Consider the following 20138-nt stretch of genomic DNA (forward strand, 5'->3'; position numbering starts at 1 on the left):
TGTACTCTGCTGAGCGGGTCTGTTGTTTTTACTGAGCGCATCGGGCCAGCTGTATAGTCACAGCCCGGCCCGACCGCGCCATTAGACACAGTGCAGCTCGCTCCTGCTGTCAGACAGAGCGGAAGCGAGCTGCACTGTGTCTAATGGCGCGGTCGGGCCGGGCAGTGACTATACAGCTGGCCCGATGCGCTCAGTAAAAACAACAGACCCGCTCAGCAGAGTACAGAGAGCGGGTCAGTAAAACAGCGGTATTTTTACAAAATAAAAAGGGAATATTATGATTTACAAAGTTTGGCTAATATAATGTTATATAATTCTGCACTATGTGCAGAATTATATAACATTATTTTTAAGGTTTACTGACCCTTTAATTATAAAAACAGTTGTGTTAATGTAAAGTTTTAGTCTGAAGTTTATATTTATTACACTCAGCATGTGGATTTTATTTTAACATAGGAAAAAAATAATATTGATTTTTAGTCGATTAATCGAAAAAATTATTGGCCAATTAAAGGGACATAATACTCATATGCTAAATCACTTGAAACTGATGCAGTATAACTGTAAAAAGCTGACCGGAAAATATCACCTGAGCATCTCTATGTAAAAAGGAAGATATTTTACCTCACAATGTCCTCAGCTCAGCAGAGTAAGTGCTGTGTAAAAATGTATCTTTCACTTATTGACCAGCTGCAGGTAAAAAATAAATAAATGAAGAAATGAACTGCAGCCAATCAGCATCAACAGTGCTGAGATCATGACCTCTTTTACTGTGATCTCATGAGATTTCACTTAACTCTCATGCGATTTCATAGTAAACTTCCTTAAACTGAATAGGGAAATAAAATGAGTGTGCACGAAGCACACTCCCTTGCCTGTCCCGGGACAAGCATACTGATTTGCTGCTTAAAATCCTTTGCAATGGGGTGTGAATACTGAGGACATTTTGAGGTAAAATATCTTTTTTTTTTTTTACGTAGAGATGTTCAGGTGATATTTTGTAGCCAGCTTTTTACAGCTATGCTGCATCACTTTCATGTGTTTCAACATTTGGGTATCATGGCCCTTTAATCGATTATGAAAATAATTGTTAGTTGCAGCCCATATATGTGGGGTATACATAGGTCAGTGTGTGTATATAAGTGTTTGTATGGCCATTATTCCCATATGTGTAATTTCTGTCATTTATATCCCACTGTTGCAGTTCTCACTGTTACAGAATATCACTGACCATGAATCACATCCTTTAGATTCTCTACCTGCTGACGGGAGAGGTGAGTAAACATCATAACAACACCATGGTAACCTCCTGCAGTGAATATGTGTATTAGTTGCTTAGCAACAGTGACAGATGCTCAGAGGAAAAGAAAGAGCTGATGTTTAAGGTGTTTGTGCAAATACAAAAGTGTAGAGTTGTTTTGGCAAATTCACCAATGTAGACAGTTATTACCCAGCAGCCTTTTGTTATTTGTCCTATCATCCCCATACACAGGGCAGCAATAGGCGGCTTATGGAGCAATGTCAGGCTTAGGCTAATAAAGAATAAAATGATATTTATATGGTATACACAAGTGTTATTGTATAGAATGGCCATAAACATGTGTACATATGTCATATATAGCTAATAATTGCACGTACACTGGCTAACTGGTTAGTCTGCTTACATCCTGTGCCTGAAAACTTAATTCCATATGTTCTGGTGCATGTATAGATGATATTTTATATTTCTTGTTATTTCTGTATTACTTGGTTCATTTCTCACGTGACAACCCCCCCCCCCCCCAGTAATACAGAGCGACTCATTGTAAAGCTCAGATCTTCCTCCAGCATTTTGTATTATTATTACTTAGTGAATCAGTTACTTTTATTTTAATTTCCCCTCAATAAGTTTAACAAGTTGATGTTATTAACAATCAAAAGGACTTTAAAGGGACAGTACACTGTAAAAATGTTTTTATATGAATGTATTTTCAATGACTTGTTATACCAGCTGCTGAGTATAACATTTATGAGAAATTGCATTTTCGGTTTATTTGTATATATGAAGTAGCTAGTTTTGTGCTTTTAAACCACAGCCTATTACAATGGGTTGAGCTTCAGGTAATATCAGATTTCATTATGTTATCACTTTTATGTACACACACTTGCTTCCTTATCTTATATTTGTCTAGAAGACCAAAACTCACTACTTAGAGAGAACAACAGAAAATTATCATGTTATTACGTAACTATCCTGCACCCCACTGAGAGTGTAATCTCTTCTGCTGGCTGTGTTTACTTAGGCTATTCAATAGAATATACTCCAGTATAGAAAGTTTCAGTATAGGTTGGGATACCACAGGCTAAATCAGCTATTTCAAATGCCAAAATAGTGGTAAAGGAGCTACTTGTAAACAATTTAAAACCCTCCAGCAGGTAAAATGAATCATTGGGAACAATTTAAAGGGGAGAACATTTTTTGGGTGAACTGTCACTTTAACTTTTATTATGTGTGGTTAACAAAAAGTACATTGATAGCTTAATATGCCTGGTTTTCCTGTAATTGATTTCGGTTTATTGTATTGTTATTGCCCCCAAAGAGAACGCAGTGTATCCAGATAATGACCGTGCAACATGCTACACCGTATTTGCTTGATCAGTGCAGGAGCTTAGTTATATTTTCCCTATCTGGACACAGCAAAGGAGGTGTTTTAAGAAGCTTCTTAAGGGTTGTGCCCCTGGTCTGCAACAATTGTGATTGTTTCTAACATAATGACCGTCTAAATGCTATAAAAATGTATTTGTTTGCAGAACTTTTGAAATGCAGCTTTTAAATGTAAAGTGTGCTATAAAATCCGTTCCCCCCCTTAATGTGCTTCTGATGACTTGTTATACCAACTGCAGTGTATAAAATGTATGGGGAAATTATCCTTTAGGTTTATTTTTGTATGAAGTAGCTGTTTTTGCTAGTTGAAGCCACCAACCATGTAAATGGGCTGAGCTTACACTCCTTTTTTTTTTCCTCCCTATACATTATCCCTGTCTGATTATACATAAGCAAGTGCAATTGTAAAAATAAATATTTTAGTACAAATTTTCCCACCTCCCAATGGAAGCATAAATTTTTCTGCACCTTTACACGTCTTCAATATAGCAAATACTTAAAGGGACATTCTAGTCATTTTGGAAACATAAACTGTTTAAAACTTAACACTGTCATGCATATTTTCACAATCTATGACTTATTGTTTGATGCTTTGAAGTTATTTAACTTTAAAATTTTGAAATCTTCCAGTGCCCTCATAAATTCAGCTTTAAATGCCCAATATCAGTGGCAGTCGTACGATCGCTATGTGCCACTGCTCACACGCACACTGACAGAGTCGGCAGGATGATTTAGAGGCTGTGAGCAGTTCAGGAGAATGCACCAATCAGCAGCTGAGCCTCTCTCTGAATCAAGTGTGCGGCTTGGCTGTCTCCTAGACCAGGGGTCGCCAACCTTTTGGACCTCAGGGACCACTAAACTCACAATTTTGAATCCCGTGGGCCACTAACATGATTTTTTTTTTTTTTTTTTTTTAAAAAGGTACAAACCTGTGTCTATGTGTGTGTGTGTGTGTATATATATATATATATATATATATATATATATATATATATATATATCACACAGTTACCACAAACACAGTTACCACATTTGGCCAAATGGGACAAGCCCAGGTACCTCGTCAAGGTCTCTTTTTTTTAAAAAAAAAAACCTGGGTCCCTAATACAGCCATACAAATGCAGCCACGCACACAAATGCAAGCTCTTAATCAAACAAACTTTGAACAAGTCAGGGTTCAGGGACTTATGTAATCACCCTAGGCGTAAGCAAAACAAGGAAAAGTGGACAGCACTCTCAGACCGAACCGGGTACACATCCCATGACTCCTAAACAGGCTCAGCTTTGGTTGCTATCGCACTCACTTAAAGCTACACTATTTACAGAGTCGCAGGCAGTTAACCCTGGGCCTGCCAAGGTGCAGGTCCATAGGGAAAATTACAAAACAGACAACACAGCACACCTGAAAAAGTACTGCATTCACTCACAAGCTCTCAGCTAAGATTAAAAGCAAAACTGTTGAGAGAAGAATTGCCTGGTATTTCGGCGCTGGTCTGTCATTGGGCAGGGTCAGACTGATATGCTACAGGATATTTTTTCTCTGTGAAAAGGCATAGTGTGCTAGAAGAGTGTGCACCCTGAGTTGCAATGGAAATGAACAGGCATGGAAGTTATTCTAGCTTTTGTTCTATCTCAGGAGTGCGGCTCTCTCTCTTCTGATATTTATGCAAATTACTATTGGGTCTCCCTAAGAGTAATGTGGAAACCAGACGTAGACTCCTTGCACACATGCCCTTAAAGAGATACAACTGCACCTCTCTGATGAGGCCCCCAGAAGGCCGAAACGTCTGGGGTTGTTGTTTCTCTTGTCCAGAGCGGAATTGCCTGGTATTTTGGCGCTGGACTGTCATAGGGCAGGGTCAGACTGATATGCTACAGGATATTTTTTCTCTGTGAAAAGGCATAGTGTGCTAGAAGAGTGTGCACTATTGAAGATTAATTATTAGTTTTGGAATATAATATTTATATTAATAATAATTATTATTTATGAAAGAATTTGCTTGTGAGAAAGACAGCTCTATATAACAACTTTTATTTAGTCACAGCACCCAAAATCTTAGATTACACAATACAAAATTCTATGCTTCCTTATTTGGTACCAATAAAATTAGTTACTGTAAGGATTTACTGCCCCTTTTATTAGAAATGCAGATCTCAGCTGCAGACCAATTGAGGGAAATATGATGTTTGTCCCACTATCTATAATTGTGACTACTATTAAGAAAGTGGCACAAAAGCATAGATCAGTGTCTTTACGTCAGGGGTAGTAAGTGGGTAACTTGGTGAGAAGAATTCTCATAAGAGAAGGTAAACCCCAGGTGAGAAAGAGCAACCACTTTCTTATGGTTGGAAAGAGGCGCAGTATAACTCTGTTGTTAGTTTCTTACTAGAGAGTTTTACTACGTCTATTCTTTGTGCTGAGCTGTTTGAATGTGACAGGCAGGTTCTTGCAGCAGCGTAGCAGAGGTGAGCGGCACAAGAGATTTCCTCGTAACATCTAAGATGACGTCAGTAACGTCAGCTGAGAGAGGAGTGCATTGTCTCCCAATGCAAGCGGTGACAGGGAGAGAGGGCGTTGTCAGTATCGTGGAGAGTGGCAGGTGACGTCAGATCTGAATCCTCAGTGAAATCCGCTGTGGCGGTAATGTTATAAGTTTGTAATTCCTTAATTGAGTAAATGTAGCAAAGTCACTTGCGAGCATAGAGCGGTTGAGCTCAGCGTATTCAGGCTTGTTTTCCTGTGGCAGGATGGGAGAAGTGGAAATCAATAACGTTTGTAGTTTAACCACTCTGGATAATAAACATTTGTTGAAAATAGTTCCAAAAGCATTCAAATGTTACAAGACTAATCCTTTGGAGAAGGTGGTAGTAGAGTAATAATTCAAGGTAGATGAAGCTGGTACAAGGCTTAAAGTTCTCAGGTTATCTAGGAGCTGTGTAGCAGAAAAGTACTCTGGATAATTCCCCCAAATTAGTAAGCACTAGGAACAGGGTGTGCTGAGCATTTAAAGGATAAAGGGGTGGAGTTACAGAGAGGAGGGCAGGTAAGAGGTGATTCCTGACATCTCCCCCTCCTCAAGGTAGTCGCACTGCGACTCAGGGACCAGGACGGCCTGGATGTCGACGATGGAAAAGAGATAACTTCCTCAGAGCATGGGTGTTATGAGAAGGTTCCCAGGTGTCATCTTCAGCGGAATAACCAGTCCATCTAACCAAATACTGAAGTTGTCCACGTTGCATGCATGAATCAATAATGGAATGAACCTCAAATTCATTCTCATCGAGTACGGTTTGCTCAGGGGAAAGAATGATGTTGTTTGTTCTAGTAGGGGTGTGTGGTTTCAGAAGGGAAACATGGAAAGTTGAATGAATCCTCATAGACTCTGGTAGCTGTAGGGTAACTGCATTTGCATTAATTATCTTCAGGATTGGGAATGGTCCTATGTATAATCCAGCAAGTTTTTTTGCTAGGAACTCTTAGTTTAAGATGTTTCGTTGAGAGCCAGACTAGATCTCCGAATGCATAATTTGGAGATGGTCATCTTCGGAGGTCGTAATAGTGTTTTTGTCTTTTTTGTGATTCAGTGATATTGTCCTGCAATAGTTTAAAGGTTTTTTGAAGGTTTGCAGAGAAGTCATTTGCAGTTGGGCAATCTGTCTGAAGGTCTTGTTGCAGCGTTGTACTAGGGTATGAGTTGGGGTGGAAACCATAGTTGGCTTGAAAAGGCGTCATTTTTGTGGAAGAATTCTGGGAGTTATTGAAAGCGAATTCTGCCATAGGTAGAAATTGCATCCAATCTTCCTGTTGATGGGAGCAGAAACAACGGAGATACTGCTCCAGCCAGTGATTTACCCTCTCAACCTGTCCATTCGTCTGTGGGTGGAAAGATGTTGTGAGACGGTGGTTTATCTGTAATCGATTACAGAGAGCTCTCCAAAACCGAGAGGTAAATTGTGTACCTCGGTCGGAAGTCAAAATCCTTGGAAGCCCATGCAAACGAACAATATTGTCCAAGAAGAGATTAGCGGTTTCTGTGGATGTGGGAAGCTTATGATAGGGTATAAAATGTGCCATTTTAGTCAACAGGTCAATGACTACTAAGATGGTATTCATTTTTGATGATTCTGGTAGTTCCACGATAAAATCAAGTGATAAATGTTGCCAGGGCCGAGTTGGTATAGGTAAGGGCATCAACAAACCATATGGTGGTTGTTTTTGTGATTTTGAAGTAACGCAAATTGTTCATGAATGGATATTATCCTTTATCGATCTCCTGATAGAAGGCCACCAGAATTCTCTAGAGATAGATTCATGGGTTCTTCTTTTACCAGGATGACCCGCCAAAGGTGAATCATGATGTGTTTGGAGAATTGGTAGCCTCAAATTGGGAAGGACATAAAGTTTCTCACCGTAAAATAATAAGCCTTCATGATTTCCTTTCAGCTTGTTGAGTGGTATGTTTTTATCTTCAGAAAGAGATTTTTTATAATCGGGAAGAAAACATGGAGTTAAACCAATAAATTTCTCGCTTGGAATGATAGAAGTGGTGCTTGGGGAGTAAGTGGGAGGTAGATCTTTTCTGGAGAGAGCATCTGCCTTTCCGTTTTTACTTGATGGTCTGTAGATAATATGGAAATTAAATCGGGTAAGGAATAAACTCCAGCGTACCTGTCTGGAGGAGAGAGTTTTGCTTGATTGAAGGAATTCTAGATTCTTATGGTCGGTGTAGATAAGGATTGGTTGAGAAGTACCCTCCAGGAGGTGTCTCCAATGCTCTAAAGCTTTCTTAATGGCAAGGAGTTCCTTTTCCCCTATCGGGTAGTTTATCTCAGCTGGACTTAACACCTTGGAGAAGTATGCAACAGGATGCATAGGTTGACTGACGGAGGATTTCTGAGAAAGGACGGCTCCAAGAGCGAAATCCGAGGAATCAACCTCGAGGATGTACTGCAGTTTAGGGTCCGGGAAATGAAGGATGGGAGCTGAAGTGAATCTGGATTTGAGATACTCAAAGGCATTTGTAGCTTTAGAACTCCAGGTGAACCGGCTGGAAGAACTAGTGAGTTGAGTTAGTGGCTTGGCTAGTTTAGAGAAATTCTTAATAAACTTTCTATAATAATTTGAAAAGCCAAGGAATCTTTGGAGTTCTTTCCTATTTTTTGGTATCGGCCAATTTTTAACCGTCTCCACTTTGTTGTCTTGCATACTTCTACCATTTGGGGTGATATGGTACCCAAGGAATGAAATGTTGTTAGTATGGAACTGACACTTTTCCAACTTGGCGTATAGACGGTGGACTCTCAACCTGGAGAGTACAGATTTGACATGGTTGACATGTTCCTCGTAGGACTTCGAATAAATGAGAATGTCATCAAGATAGATAACCAGACATACGTCCAATAAATCCCTGAAAACATTGTTAATAAAACGCTGAAAGGTAGCTGGAGCGTTGCACAATCCAAAGGGCATGACCAGGTATTCAAATAAACCATACCTGGTCCTGAAAGCGGTTAACCACTCGTCCCCTTCCCTTATTCGGACAAGATTGTAAGCTCCACGTAGGTCTAATTTCGTGAAGATCTTAGCCTCTCGGAGACGTTCTATTAACTCCGGAATCAAGGGAAAGGGGTAACGATTCTTTACTGTGCGGCGATTCAATTCTCTATAATCGATGATCGGGTGGAGAGAGCCGTCTTTGTTCTTCACAAAAAACATTCCCGCTCCAGCTGATGAGGTGGAAGGACGTATGAAGCCCTTACGAAGGTTTTTCTCTAGATAGTTCTTAAGATGATCTAATTCGGGTTGATATAGAGGGTATAAGTTTCCATATGGTATGGTAGAACCGGGTTTTATCTCTATAGGGCAGTCGTAGAGGCGGTGTGGCGGTAGGGTCTCAGCTTCGTGTTTGCTGAATACATCAGTAAATTCTAGATAATCTGGGGGTAGCTGTTTTGAATCTTGAGTCATTTCTAGTAGTGATTGGATAGGATAACAAGCTTTTAAACAGGAAGGCGAAAGAAAAGTAACCTCTAAAGTTTCCGAATTAATAGTGGGTTGGTGTTTCTTCATCCAAGAAATCCCTAGAACAATGGGAAAAAGTGGTGAAGGCAAAATATCAAATTCAATATATTCTGAATGGCCACACGGGGTGGTTACTAGCAATGGAACCGTGTGGTGTGTAATAGGACCTGTGGCTATGGGAGAGCCATCAATGACACAAATTGAAACCGGAATCTGCTTCAAAACAAAAGGAATTTTATTAGATTCGACAAGAGCACTATTAATAAAATTTCCATAGGCCCCTGTGTCCAGGATTGCTTCAGAGAGTAGTTTGCGATGATCCCACTGTAATGACGTAGACAGTACACAATAAGTATGGGTTTTATTAACAGTCTGTGAAGCATTAAGAGATTGCCACTTACTTTTCTTTGTCTTCAAGAGAAGGGGGCAATCCTTCACTGTGTGTGCAGCATTCGCACAATACATACAAAGGAGGTGAAGTCGTCTTCGGCTCCATTCTTCTGGTGTGAGAGGACCTCTGGCTAAGCCTACATCCATAGGTTCTGGAGCTACTTTAGGTGTGGGATGTGGAGCACTAAGATGTGGAGCACTAAGAGTGCTGTGAGACCTTGGAGTTAGATCGGAGGGATACCTTTCAGATCTCCTTTCCCTTAAACGACGGTCAATTTGTATAGTGAGTTTCATCAATGATTCCAAAGTTTTTGGAAGGTCTGTTCGTGCAAGTTCATCTTTAATATTATCTGCCAGTCCCAACCTAAACTGGTTCCTCAGCGCTATTGGGTTCCATTGTGAGTCACGTGAATATTGTTTGAACTCAGCGATGTAATCTTCTACTACACGTTTCCCTTGTTTAAGGTTACGCATAGCAGTCTGCAGATAACTGGAAATCTGTATCTAGATACAGTTCATCCATCTGATTAAGGAATTCATCCAAGGATCCCAATATAGGTTGGTTAGATTTGAAAAATGCATCTGCCAGACCCTTGGTTCTCCTCTGAGGAAGGATATTATGGTTAAAACCTTTATCCTCTCTGTACAGTAAGTTTTAGGTTTTAGATTAAACATCAGTAGACAGGAGTTTTTAAATTGTCGGTACAATTTCCTATTGCCGGAAAAGGCCTCTGGAAGGGATACGACTGGTTCTGGAATAGGTTTGGGTAAATGTGGTTTAGGAGGCAATGAATATCTGATGACCTTCCCAAGGGATTGGTTCTCAATTTCCAGATCACGTAGTGCTTGGCCCATTTGATCTACTCTTTGTGAGAGTGCATATACATACTGTGGCAGGTCTGCTGGATCAGTACCCATGGCTTACTAATTATGTAAGGAGTGTATTTAACTGCCCTTTTTATTAGAAATGCAGATCTCAGCTGCAGACCAATTGAGGGAAATATGATGCTTGTCCCACTATCTATAATTGTGACTACTATTTAGAAAGTGGCACAAAAGCATAGATCAGTGTCTTTACTTCAGGGGTAGTAAGTGGGTAACTTGGTGAGAAGAATTCTCATAAGAGAAGGTAAACCCCAGGTGAGAAAGAGGAACCACTTTCTTATGGTTGGAAAGAGGCGCAGTATAACTCTGTTGTTAGTTTCTTACTAGAGCGTTTTACTACGTCTATTCTTTGTGCTGAGCTGTTTGAATGTGACAGGCAGGTTCTTGCAGCAGCGTAGCAGAGGTGAGCGGCACAAGAGATTTCCTCGTAACATCTAAGATGTCAGTAACGTCAGCTGAGAGAGGCGTGCAGTGTCTCCCAATGCAATCGGTGACGGGGAGAGAGGGCGTTGTCAGTATCGTGGAGAGTGGCAGGTGACGTCAGATCTGAATCCTCAGTGAAATCCGCTGTGGCGGTAATGTTATAAGTTTGTAATTCCGTAATTGAGTAAATGTAGCAAAGTCACTTGCGAGCATAGAGCGGTTCAGCTCAGCGTATTCAGGCTTGTTTTCCTGTGGCAGGATGGGAGAAGTGGAAATCAATAACGTTTGTAGTTTAACCACTCTGGCTAATAAACATTTGTTGAAAATAGTTCCAAAAGCATTCAAATGTCACAAGAGTAATCCATTGGAGAAGGTGGTAGTAGAATAATAATTCAAGGTAGATGAAGCTGGTACAAGGCTTAAAGTTCTCAGGTTATCCAGGAGCTGCGTAGCAGGGAAGTACTCTGGATAATTCCCCAAAATTAGTAAGCACTAGGAACAGGGTGTGCTGAGCATTTAAAGGATAAAGGGGTGGAGTTACAGAGAGGAGGGCAGGTAAGAGGTGATTCCTGACAGTTACATTAAATACATTACATAAAACACATTGACCTAACTGCATACAATTGCTTGCATTAAATCCAAACAGACATGAAAACAACTTTATAGCTAGAAAGTAAATAAGTGCATAATATAATTACCTCTAGGGCCCCAGTAAGAAGTATGTCTTTACTTCTGGTCTCTATTGCTTGTAACCTCTTCTTCTTCACTCCCCCTTCTATCCGTACTTCTTATATACCTATAATGATAGGCCTCTTCAGCTAATACTTCCCAAAATGGGTAATGGTGGATGCTTGCTATCATTTTGGGTTGACTAAGAGTCTGATTGGTTCATCATAATAGCTGAATGTATATTCAGCACTTTACCTATTTCTGTATGCTATTTCTGTCTGTTGGACAGCTGCTTAAAAGAACACCAGTTGGGCTATTAGTTATGTTCCTGTCGTGGCTTTTTAACTAAACTATTTTAACTAAAGGAATTTATTGCTATATTCCTGTACATGAACAGGTGTGTTATAAGAAACTTTCAGCAAGCTGAACATTAAGTAGTCAATCAGAAGAGAGGAGACAATCAGAAGAGATCAGAAGAGAGGAGACACTCCTGAGATAGAACAAAAGCTAAAATAACTTCCATGCCTGTTCATTTCCATTGCAACTCAGGGTGCTGTTACAATATGAGTAATTTGTTAAATATGATCAAATTATATATATATATATATAGATATTCAGTTCATAGGTGCATGCACTCTCACCATCAATATTCAGCTGCCAGGGTGCTGTAAAAAATATCCATAGATCCAAACATAATAAATAAGCACTCTCTGACTTTGGCCATCTGTGTAAACAAAAATATTTATTGTGACGTTTCGGGACAACAAACAGTCAGAGGAAGGGACTGTTTGTTGTCCCGAAACGTCACAATAAATATTTTTTTTTACATATATATATATAATTTGATCATATTTAACAAATTACTCATATTGTAACAGCACCCTGAGTTGCAATGGAAATGAACAGGCATGGAAGTTATTTTAGCTTTTGTTCTATCTCAGGAGTGTCTCCTCTCTTCTGATCTCTTCTGATTGTCTCCTCTCTTCTGATTGAGATATAGATATATATATATATATATATATATATATATATATATATATATATATATATATATATATATATATACATACATACATTTTTTAGAATTAACTAACAGGTAGATTACAAGTTTGTGGGTTCATATTTTAACGCTGAAAAAATAGTAATTTCAGTGTTAAAACAGTAAGGCAGCCATTACGAGTCTTGTCGGTATAGCTGTACCTCAAGCCTTTTAGCCTGTAACGCAACGTCAGTCCAGCACTCTCAAAAATTATTTTTTTTTCGTGGGATTCCCATAGCGCTGGTAAGAGTTTTGTTGTGAGGCTAAAAAGCTTGCGTTACACCCTATACCGACAAGAACCGTACCGCCATCTGAGACCTGTAGTTATGAGTTTTACGCAATAAAACTCGTAACTAAAGTTTTACAAAGTACACTAACACCCATAAACTACTTATTAACCCCTAAACCGAGGCCCTCCCACATCACAAGCACTATATTAAAATAATTAACCCCTAATCTGCCGCTTCTGACATCGCCGCCACTAATAAAATTTATTTACCCCTAAACCGCCGCCCTCCCGCATCGCAAACACTATTTAAATATTATTAACGCCTAATCTGCCATCCGCCCACATCACCCCCACTATAATAAATCTATTAACCCCTAAACTGCAAGCCCCCACAACAAAATATAAAATATACTAAATTAAACTAGTAACCCCTAAACCTAACGCCCCCCTAACTTTATATTAAAATTACAATTTCCCTATCTTAAATTAAATTACCTGTTAAATTAAAAAAACTAAGTTTAAACTAACAATTAAACTAATATAACTATTAAACTAACTACCAATTAAAGAAAACTAAAATACACATTACAAAAATCCTAACACTACTATAAAAATTACAAAGTATCTATTTACAAAAAAAAAAATACAAATTTACAAAAAATATTACACCTAATCTAATAGCCCTATCAAAATAAAATAGCCCCCCCCCCCCATAAAAAAAACCCTAGCTTACAATAAACTACCAATAGGGCTTTTTGTAGGGCATTTCCCTAAGTTTAACAGCTCTTTTACCTGTAAAAAAAACAAAAAACAAAGACCCCCCCAACAATAAAACCCACCACCCAACCAACCCCCCAAAATAAAATACCTAATTCTAAAAAAAAACTACCCTGAAAAGGGCATTTGTAAGGGCATTCAGCTCTTTTGCTGCCCTTAAAAGGGCATTTAGCTCTATAAGAGTGCTCATTTAAGAGTGCTCAAACCCTAATCTAAAATAAAAACCCACCCAAAAAAACCTTAAAAAAAACCTAACACTAACCCCCGACGATCCACTTACAGTTTTTGAAGTCCCGCTTGAACTATCTTCATCCAGGCAGCGAGAAGTCTTCATCCCGGCGCGGAGCATCCTCTTCATACGTTCGCCGCCATATACTGAATCTTCAATACAATGGAGCCTTTTCAAATTAGCGTCCCTTGCATTCCTATTGGCTGAAAATTTTGAATCATCTAATAGGAGTTAGAGCTGCTAAAATCCTATTGGCTGATTTGAACAGCCAATAGGATAGAAGAGGCTGCCTGGATGAAGACTTCTTGCCGCCTGGATGAAGATAGAAGAGGCCGTCTGGATGAAGACTTCTTGCCTCCTGAATGAGGACTTTGCCGCCTGGATCAAGATTGGTCAAGCGGGACTTCTAAAACTGTAATTTAAAACCTAAGCTAGCTACAATATTAGTTATTTTGTAGCTAGCTTAGGTTTTATTTCACAGGTAAGTATGTATTTAGTTTTTAAATAGGTATATAGTTAATAATTGTAATTTTAATTTAGTTCTATTTTAATTATGTTAAAGTTAGGGTTAGGTTTAGGGGTTAATATAGTTTAATTTAGGTTGTTGTGTTGTGGGAGGCTGGCAGTTTAGGGGTTAATAGGTTTATTTAGTGGTAGGGATGTGGGAGGCCAGAGGTTTAGGGGTTAATAACGTTATTTAGTGGTGGCGATGTCGGGGAGCGGCGGAATAGGGGTTAATAGATTTATTATAGTGTGGGCGATGTTGGGAGTGCAGGGGAATATGGGTTAATAACTTTAGTATAGTGGCAGCGATAGCGGGAGCGGCAGATTAGGGGTTAATAGATTTATTTCGGTGGCAGCAATATCGGGGGCGGCAGATTAGGGGTTAATAACAGTATGTAGGTGTCGGTGATGTCGGGGGCAGCAGATTTGGGGTGTTTAAACGTGGAGTGTTAGGTTTAAACATAACGGGGGTTTTTCCCCATAGACATCAATGGGGCGGCGTTACAGAGATATTCATTCCGCGATCGCAGGTGTTTTTTTCCTGACACTTTCTCCCCATGATGTCTATGGGGAAAGCGCGCACGAGCACGTCAAAACAGCGCTTGTTTTTGTGCGGTATGGAGCTCAACGCAACCATAACGCACGCACAAGCCGGCTTTTTAAAAACTTGTAATGGCTGCGCTATAGAGGGTGAAATAATGCAACTTTTGTTGTGTTCGTTAAAAACCCTCTAGCGCGCATGACTCGTAATTTATCTGTCACTGAATGACAGCACTGAGAAAATACTTCCAAATGACAGATGAAGGGTAAGTGCCAACTTTTGAGCTGGAAACCGAGAGGCAGAAAGTGGAAAAAAAGAATTATTAAAAGGACCACAAGACTTCCAAGTCACCTCCCTAGTTAGGAATTATTCAAAACTACTTATGATCATGGACAGCCATTGGAGTCATTAATTAAGTTTATATCAGAAAGCTCTCAATATGGATGTGAGCTAACCACGACTGATGCTACTGGCAATTACTATAATACTGGTGGGATATGGCTGATCTGCTGGATGGCAATTACTGGAATTCAGGTGGAATGGCTTTGTGCACAGGAAAATTATTAGAATGAAAAATAATTAATATTTAATAAAATAAAAAATTAAAAAAAAAAAAAAGATGGAGGGGAGGAAGACAAACAGGGATGTAAGTCCATCTGAAGGAATTAGGAAAACTACTACAAAGAGACAGGTGAAGAGAAGACAATACATTAAATATGAGAAAAAAATATTTTAAGATTTTCTTTTTTTATATACTTTATTTCCACTATTTCATGCCAAGACTATACCAACCTCTGCTGGCTTTAAAATTGAATCATCTTCCTCTGAACAGCGCGCCGGACGGGAGAAGTTAAAAATACAATTTAGCTACGCAAGTTGCGCAGTACTACACAATATGCGTAGGGAGATTGTAATTTAACTCCTCCTCCGTCGGTTTTCACTGATGTCCAGCCGGGCACTGTAGGGAGTTGAGTTACGACAGGGGTGACACCATCAGAGGATATTAATTCCTGCTTGATGATGTCTTGATGGTTGGTGACCGCTGTCCTAGAGAATGAGCAAGCTTCCTTCCTACAGCACATAATCTGAGTGCCGTCAATTTAGTTTGTCTGCTGTGGGAGCAGCAGCAGTGTATTAGGTTCTTTTTTTTTCTCTCTAAACAATGATGATACTTGTACTGCAGTTCTTATATAAAGTGAACACAACTAAAATCAATGTACACCATCTGACACTGTCTAAACAAGCTATTTAGGTGCATACTGCACATTCACGTGCCTCAGTTAATACTGCTTTTAAAGGGACAGTCAAGGGCAAAATAAACTTTCATGATTCAAATAGGGCATGTCATTTTATTTTTATCATTATTTTATTAACAACGATTTTATACAATGCTGTAGACATAAGTCAGAAGAGCAAAAAAGAAAATAGAAAAGAATAACAGTGTCTCCCTAAATTCAGGCATTTTTTCAAAAATAAAACATAGAACAAATTAGCCGGCAAAATCCTGCCTGGAAAAAAATTGACTATCTCCTTTACCCAAGATATTCATATATACCTTTTTTGTTGGAATTTTTCTTATTTTATCCAAGAACACCCCCCAAAAAAAAAAAGGGGGGAGGAACAATAAATCGGATTCTCTTCTCCCCCCCCCACCCCATCTCCTTACAGAACTATCTCGGAATTTTGAAATGGAAAGGTCAGATAGTCTATCTCTGTCAGGAAGTGTTTTAATATACACTGCCCACTTTTTAAAAAAAATTCCTAATGTCAGATTCATTATCTATATTTGTATCTCTTTGTTCCAATATACACTGTTTTTTTCAAACAGTTCTTAACTTCAGAGATACTTGGCACTGATTGCATTTTCCATTTTTTACATATTAAATATCTGGTGGCCAAAATAGCTAGGGACACTAATTTTTCATTGGTGTGGCATTTATCTTCATTCCCTAAACACAGTATAATCTGATAAAGCGATAGTGTCAGTGGGGAAATTTTCAGCACCCTTTTTAACCAAAATTCTAATTTATGCCACACATTTCTTATTTTTGGGCAATGCCAAAACATGTGCTCCAGATTGGCTGCTGGGAGAGGACATTTAGGACATCCGTTAAATTCTAAATTGTGAACCCTATATCCCCTTTGCAGAGTGAAATATGCTCTGTGAAGGAGTTTTATATGTGCTTCTCGCCAAGTTGCAGAGAGCGTGGTCTTTGCGATTTTATTTATTGAATATTGTAATGTTTTTGGTTCAATGATGTTCCGAGTTGAAAGTGCGCTCCATGTTGATACTAGGTTTCCCAATATGGGGGTACCCTTACTAGTCCCGTAAAGATAATAGCACGGGGAGATAGACATTCGATCAATCCTCGTAAATGTGAGCCAATTTTCTAGTTTACCTAGCGCCCAGCACCAGCCCGCTTCTTTAATTATGTCCAGAGCAAAATGCCTTATCTGTAAATATGCAAAAAAATCTTTATTAAACAACAACAACAACATTTTAAACTTTACAATTTACTTGTATCACCAATTTTGCTTTGTTCTCTTGGTATTCTTAGTTGAAAGCCAAACCTAGGTAGGCTCATATGCTAATTTCTTAGACCTTGAAGGCTGCCTCTTATGTGAATGCATTTTGACAGTTTTTCACCACTAGAGAGCGTTAGTTCATGTGTTTTATATAGATAACATTGAGCTCATACCCGTGAAGTTACCTAGGAGTAAGCACTGATTGGCTAAAATGCAAGTCTGTCAAAAGAACTGAAATAAGGAGACGGTTTGCAGAGGCTTAGATACAAGGTAATCACAGGGGTAAAACGTATATTATTATAACTGTGTTGGTTATGCAAAACTGGGGAATGGGTAAGAAAGGGATTATCTATCTTTTTAAACAACAACAATTCTGGTGTTGACTGTCCCTTTAATGTGCAGTGCACGTAACTCTGGCTTTGTCAGAGATCCACTGCCTTATAAGCTAACCCCGCCCTCTCCTTCTCTGCTTCATGTTATGTGACAAGGGGGACTGACAGGACAGGTAAATTCTGAGTAAAAAAGAGGTTAAATCTGTTTGCAGTTTAATCCACTCACATCTCAGGTTCCTAGCAGCTGGTGTCAAATAATATCCTGCAGACCGGTCTGCTCTGTCAGCCACTACAGCCCCTCCCCTCTCTCCCCCTGAAGCTGCTCTTTAGAGAAAGCAAACTAGGTAAACCGTACTCATTGTTGTGTTGTTAGATGTTTATGCAGTTGTAAAACAGATCTATGTAGCAGTGAGCAGACGTGCACAGAGCTTTGCTTTTTATTTGTGGCAATAGCAGCATTTGGTAAGATTTGCTTCATGCAGCTCTACACTCAAACAGGATTACTTTTTGTTTCTTTTGGAAAGACATTTTCCTAGTTACTTAGGCAACCAACTGTCCTCCTCCCCTTGTCTCCAGCTCTCATAATATTACGGACCTGCATGCAGTTTCACCGGGCAAAATAATTATTTTATTAGCTACAATGTGCTTGTTTGCAGCTCCTACTATAGGGCTTTACAGAGCAGTATGACCGTTATTTATGTTGCCTGCACTCACAAGGCTCAGCAGGAAGTAACTGCTGATTGGACCTCAGATCTTGTGTGAAGGAAAATAAATATAGAAATTGGGGGCGTTTGGAGCTATGATGAAATGGACTATTTTCTCCCTACAAAGGTAGATCTTTATTATAATTATACTTGTTTAATTGCTGTTTAAAAGCTTTACACATATACTATGTGAACAGTACTAAATCTACATATGCAAAAAAGGTACTTTTAATATGGACCTTTAACCTTTCCCCGGCTGGCCTTTAGCGCTGTCAGGACGGCATGGAACACCCTAGCCGTTTGAGTGTCCTGAAGCCAACGGCGCTTCCAGAATGGGATCGCGGTCTGGAGGGCGTGCCTAGCGTCATAGGGACGCTTCCCCCCTCCCCCGACCCAATTCCAACATTGAAATATTGCCATCTCATGCACGATCACGGGATTTTGTTGTTCCAATGTAGACAACTTAACCTGGTCATGAAAGGGTTAAACATGATATTATATACCTGTACATAAGGTATGTGTGCCAATGCCTTTTTTGTATTTTAGTAATAACTTGATTGTAAGTTAACTTCTCACAGACTATATCTCTCTTTCTCTCTTTCTTTCTCTCTTTCTTTCTCTATTTCTTTCTTTCTCTTTCTTTCTCTTTCTCTCTCTCTCTCTCTCTCTCTCTCTCTCTCTCTCTCTCTCTCTCTCTCTCTCTCTCTCTTTCTCTCTTTCTTTTTCTCTCTCACTCTCTCTCTCTCTTATGCCCGACAGCACCAGTACTCAGGGTCCCACCCTGTGGCAGACTCCAGCTACCCAGACTAGGTAGCTCTGCCAGATTGTCCTTCCTCTGCCTGGAACAGGCTGCTATGTAGCCCAGGAAAGTGATTTTAGCTGGAGCTCACCCAAATAACTAGACAGACTAGCATTCAGGTAAAATAAGAACTGATTTTATTGAAAACACACTCCTTTTATACAGACAGCTCATCTTCATAAGAACAGAAGACAATGCCACAGTTTTCCCGCTCCTCCAGACAGGCTGGCACCTCCATAGAAGCCACAGTCCCACATAATCCCAGTACATAGGGGTGGAGGTTTCGGGGAGATCCCGGTGGAGCGGCGGCACTTCCAGTGTGTCATTTTAAAGCTCTTAGTCCCCAGATGCCGCAGTCTAAAAATCAGCATAATTCGTTACTGGGGACCGGAGTTACAGTTCGTTGAATTTATGGGGTTAGGGGTGTCCAAAACCCCCGGTTCCCAAAGGAGCCCCCCTCCGATAATTCCCCCAGCTCTTGTCCTCCCTAGGGGCTACAAATCCCCAAAAGAGCGGAGCTCTGGGGCAAAGAGCTGCTGGAGCGACCAGGGGTAAAGTTAGCGGATGTTTTGCTGTCCTGTGACCGACCGGGAGTTCCAGGAGCCTGGCTAGCCTGAGAGGGGTTAGGCCGGTGTCCATTGTGAGGCGCCCGACCGGGAGTTCCAGGAGCCCAGCCAGCCTAGGAGGGTTTTCCTAGTCATAAACCAACTCTTTGAACACAAAAACAAGCCAAAACAAAGAGCTTCCAGAGATGGTGGTTGCTCTGAGGAGCCCAAAACCACTGATAAACAACAGGGGTGAGGTTGTAGTGGGGGTTGGGGGTAGCCTTAGCTGTCTGGTATCTGTGACATCTCCCCCCCCTCCAGTTCGGCAGACCTGGCTAGACCCTTACCGGGTCGGCCTGGGGCTGTCCGACGGTGGCCCTTCACTTCTCGGTTGTGGGAGAGGCTATCCCATCTCTCCTGAGCTTGGGGATTCCTGATGGCGTCTCTCCCTGCTAGGGCTTCTCTGTAAGGGGAGGGAGGATGACTTCCTCTGCTCCCAAAGGATGGATCTGCCGCTGGGGAGAGAGACCGACTGTCTCCTCTCCCAGAAAGGGGTTCTGCTTGCGGGGAGGGAGGACGACTACCTCCACTCCCAGGGGATGGCTCTGCAGCTGGGGACAGAGACCGACTGTCTCCTCTCCTGGCTCTGCCGCTGGGGAGAGAGACTGACTGTCTTCTCTCCCAGGAAGGGGTTCTGCTTACGGGGAGGGAGGACAACTACCTCCGCTCCCAGGGGATGGCTCTGCCGCTGGGGAGAGAGACCGACTATCTCCTCTCCCAGGAAGGGGTTCTGTTTACGGGGAGGCAGGACGACTACCTCCACTCCCAAGGGATGGCTCTGCTACTGGGGAGAGAGACCGACTGTCTCCTCTCCCGGGAA

The 20138-nt window shown here is 40.6% G+C and overlaps 1 protein-coding gene across 2 annotated transcripts in view; it reads left to right on the forward strand.

The window, feature by feature from the left end:
- The window catches only part of LOC128657264 (gastrula zinc finger protein XlCGF26.1-like), a 123736-nt gene that overhangs the window by 1488 nt on the left and 102110 nt on the right, over positions 1-20138 (forward strand). For both annotated transcript variants that reach the window (XM_053711543.1, XM_053711542.1), the window contains exon 2: positions 1205-1274. The gene's annotated coding sequence lies outside the window, so the exon portion shown is untranslated. The remainder of the gene's footprint in view (positions 1-1204; positions 1275-20138) is intronic.

Source organism: Bombina bombina, chromosome 4, assembly GCF_027579735.1.
Source record: "Bombina bombina isolate aBomBom1 chromosome 4, aBomBom1.pri, whole genome shotgun sequence".
NCBI lineage: Eukaryota > Metazoa > Chordata > Amphibia > Anura > Bombinatoridae > Bombina > Bombina bombina.